General features: G+C 50.1%; 1 long non-coding RNA gene across 1 annotated transcript; it reads left to right on the forward strand.

Moving 5' to 3' along the window:
* Window positions 1–248: 248 nt before the first annotated feature.
* On the forward strand, window positions 249–4071 carry LOC131402049 (uncharacterized). Its single transcript, XR_009218223.1, has 3 exons — window positions 249–340; window positions 1453–1749; window positions 3549–4071. It is a non-coding gene; the product is annotated as an uncharacterized LOC131402049 (long non-coding RNA).
* Window positions 4072–4356: the final 285 nt, after the last annotated feature.

Raw genomic sequence — 4356 nt, forward strand, 5'->3', positions numbered from 1 at the left:
AGGGAACTCTCTTAGTTTTCTGTTTTGTGTTTAATTAATTAGTTAATTGGAATCTATTTTTCAGAGCACCTGCCACGTGCCGGGGAGCTCGCCACTGTCTAGAGGAGGAGACTGAGCAAATGCAGGCCATTGCAATTCACTAGACGAGAGGCGTGATCAGGAACAGGCTGCTCTGGGAGCATCAAGTTACTCTGCCGGTAACGTCCCAGAGGAAGTGACTCAGCAGCTGTCCTAAAAGGTAAATCGGAGTGTCTTGGGTGAAGGGAGCAAGAGGAGGGTCCTGGGTGGAGGAAACCCCACCTGCAAAGACCACGATGCAGAGAACAATTCAAAGGGCGTGGTGAGTTGGGAAACCGCGAGAGGTCCAGAGCTGGAGTGTGGAGTAGGAGCAGGCGGAAGGGGAACGGGTGTGCTGAGACGCGCGGCTGGAGGAGGGCAGGGGCAGGTGGTAGAGGGCCCGGCGACAGTGTGGAGGAGTCAGTCTCTATCCTAAGAGCGATGGGAAGCCTTTGGATTAGCAGAGGCTCAAATGGTTGCGTTTGCATCTCACTGAAGTGAGAAGAATGGGTTGGAAGGGGTGAGAGGTGAGGGGCTAAACCGGGGGGTGTTTTCAACATGTCTTCACCACTGGATGGAGAACTCTGGGAAGGCAGAGTGTGAGTCAAACGGTATGGTGCTGAGGTTGCCAGTGCTCCCACAGAAGCATGCTTCCAGAAGACACAGGCCTTTATAATTATCACTAGACACGGGGTGCCTACCACGTGCCAGGCAGAGCCCGTATGGACCTAGGCCTGCCCTCAAGGAGCCTCAATCTGGTGTAGCATATAGACAAGGCAGCACCAAGTCCTGCGGGAGCACCATAGGGCATGGCTGGGTCTGAAGAGATCAGGGGGGCTTCTCAGAGGAAGTGACATCTAACTGGGTCATGAAGAATGGAGAGGAGTTTGTTGGGTGGCTATGAACATCGCTCCAGCAATGCTTCTTTACTCTGGCAGCAACTGAAGCCAGTGTGCAGGTTTTCCAACTCCAGCAGGATCAGCCTCCTCACGTCCGATCAGAGATCTCAGCGCCAGCCCAGCAGGGGCCCCTGCTCAGCGATCTGTCCCTCCACAAAGCTTCTACATTTTAATAATTCTAACTTTCCCCTGTGGCCCCTCATCCCTCGGGTGACAGCTGCTTTCTGCAGTTGCTCTCTCTGTTATACATTATGGTTCTCGTTGCACCATTTCAGTGACCTAGTTAACTTTATACCTAGTTAACAATCCTTTAAATGCTCTCTGTTCAAGTAACTGATGTGGTTCCTGTCTCTTGGCTGCACCCTGACTGCTATAATTAACGAAGAAGAAGTATATAAAACATTTGGTACATTCTAAACTCTTAATAAATGCTTTTTCTTCTTATGATTCCTGATGGGTTCCTAACATCCATTCATTCATTCATTCATTTCTTCAGCATATGCTGCTTCCTACTGTGTGTCAGGCCCCATCTGAGGTATTGGGGTGCAGAGCTGAATAAGACACAGTCCGGCCCCCACGGAGCCTACAGTCTGAGTGGAGGAGCCCAGGACATGAGTCCACCCCAGGAGAGGTTCTTGGCAACTCCTCCAAGAAGCTCCCACTGCTGATCCCACCTTCCAGTCACTCCATCTCCCAGATCGCTCGGGGTCCCGTGTGCAGCCACGCAAGCATCCTTCATCGGGCACATTTTCAAACACCTGTTGTTGACAGACTTCCAGAATTAATACTTACGGTGAGGTTAACTCGATGCTGTTTTATGCTATTATTTTTTATTTGCACATCTTACCTGCCTTCTTGGGTGGTAAATTACTTGAGATTGATTTCCCCAAAAGGCTCATTTCTGTACCAGTTTATAGGCCTAGCACGGTGCCTGGGACGTGATAGGGTATCCAAAAAAAGATGATGGGTGAATTAGTCTCTCTAGTCAACAAATATCCCTCGAGCTCTTGCTGTGCAGCGGGCACGGAGCTGGGGGCAGGGAAGATAAGGATGAAGGAAACCAGCAGGGTCCCTGCCCCCAGTGAATGGCTGTCTGATTCGGTGACTGGAACTGGACACCCTCTGAGGCCCCAGACCTTCAGCGGGTGGAAGTGCTGCCATCCACCTGGTAGGACCCGGCTTGGCACATCCTCTGCCTCCTCCCTGCTTTGCTAGTGCGCCTGGGGGCAGACGGCTGCCCTCTGCGGTTCACCGAGTGTCCTGAGCGCCCTGCACTGGTGGCCAAAGGCTATATTTAAATAGCAAACATTTGCATTTTTAATGTTGACTGGAAATGGAAAGGCTGTGATAACCTTTCCAGACTGATATTGGTTTTTACATGATTGCAGCAGGCCTGGCCCCGGGCATTTCTTAAATGGAAAATTTAAAGTATTTTCAATATCACTGAGAGGGCGGAACCAGCTCAGATCACCGTGCCCTGTTTGTATTCTCAGAAAATACCACCTCCCGCCCTGGAACACACTCAGCAGCTTTGCCTTGTCGATATTTCAGGGTCGTCTTCCCTTCACTAGGAGAGTGGATGCTTGAGGCCCACTGGTCCTGTCTTGCTGGTGACGAGGACTTCGGGGAGGCACAGGGGGCCGTGGAGGGGTTTTGGCCTTAGACCTGGCTCTAAATATATAGACTCCTCTCCACCTCACAACCTGGGAGACTTGGACAAATTGCTTACCTCTCTGACGCTCCTTGTCCTCGCCTGTAACATCAAAATAAAAATGCTATTTCACAGGTCTGCTCTGACGTTCAAACAGGATGATCTGTAAAAATGCTTAACCCCCTGCCTGGTACTTGCTGATGCTCGGGGGACGTCAGTCCTTGTCCTTCCCCTGGCGCTGACCTGTCTGGGGTCACACAGCAGAATCAGGAGCGAACCCTAAGCTCCTGGCTCCCGGGTCTCCTTCCAAGAGGCCCACGGGACACAAATAGGTTAAAACCCACATATTTGGGTTAAAAGCAAAAGGACTCATTTCCTTGTTCACTCTGTTCTGACTATTCTCATTAACAAAATATGCCACGACAGCCTGTCTGAAGACTTCTAGCATCTGTGTTTTCCTTCTCTGTTTTCGTGGTAGTAAACATCGCTGCACAGTCCAATATGGTAGCCACTGGCCACATGCGGCTACTTAAATTTAAATTAATTAAAATTAAATAACATTCAGTTCCTCAGCCACAACAGCCATATTTCAAGGGCCCAGTGACCACATGCGGCTAGTGGCTACCAGTGCAGACATGGGCCATTTCCACCATCACAGAAAGTGCTGTTGGGAAGTGCTAAGTGAGGGAGAGAGGAGAGAGGAGAGGAGAGGAGAGGAGAGGAGAGGCAAGCTGCTTTTCCAGGGAACCCCTCATTCCTGCACATCCTTGCACATGTTCATCTATGGGAGTCAATCTCGTGTATTTGCACATTCTGATGGAAGAGGGAAATTCTCTTCTCTGCAAGTGTCAGGGCCTGAGAACTTTGTAAATTTCGTTTGGCTCAATAAACATTATCATTTAAAACTCAGATTCTATCATTTCATTCCCTGCTGGAAATAGGTCCTCTGCTCTTCACGGCTGCTGAAAAAGCCCCAGATCCTCAGCGTGTTTCCACAGCCATCATGATGTGCTCCCGTGAGCCCTCCCAGGCTGCGTTCCTCTGTGTCCTGCCCCACTCGCCACTGACACCCTGGCCTTTGCTCTGTCACGCCTGACGACCGCCTTCCCTTGTGTACCTCGGGCTCCTGCTGAGCCCACTGTCTGGAACACCTGGAAGGCCTCATCTCCACCTCTAGATGCTGGTCAAACACAGCTCAGGTGCCTCCTCTGCCCTCTGCCTGCCCCGGTGCTGCCAGTCTGATGTGCTTCTGTGTCCCACATTTTATTCGGGTTTTTCTGAGTGTTGGCCCAGTTGTATCTGTGTCTCCTTCCCCACTCTCTGTCCACTGTATCCCTCACAATGGTGACTCTCAAGCTCTATGTGTAGGAAAAACCGGTGTTGTTTTTGGCTTAGTTTTTGTTTTTGCATATTTTCAATCTGTTGCAGACTAATGATTTTGTAAAATAAAATGAAATTTAAAAAACAAAGATATACACAATATAAGCCTTACTTATTTTATTGTTAGATTTAAGTTGCTATAAAGATTTATAAACCCTTACTCTCAACTTCAGTACTTTTCTCATCTGTGGCCAGTGATGGTTTTCAGGCTGCTCTTGGAGGAGCAGTGGCCTCCAGCCCCTGTGAGAAGGCTCCTCGTGTGATCGGCGCTTGGTGTACTTGATGGGTCCAGTGGAAACATCCCGCCAGCGCTCTTGCAGACGTCCGCGGGGACACACAGAGGACTGTCTCTGTGGAGGAGGTCCCCTC

Source organism: Diceros bicornis, chromosome 4 (genome assembly GCF_020826845.1).
Source record: "Diceros bicornis minor isolate mBicDic1 chromosome 4, mDicBic1.mat.cur, whole genome shotgun sequence".
NCBI lineage: Eukaryota > Metazoa > Chordata > Mammalia > Perissodactyla > Rhinocerotidae > Diceros > Diceros bicornis.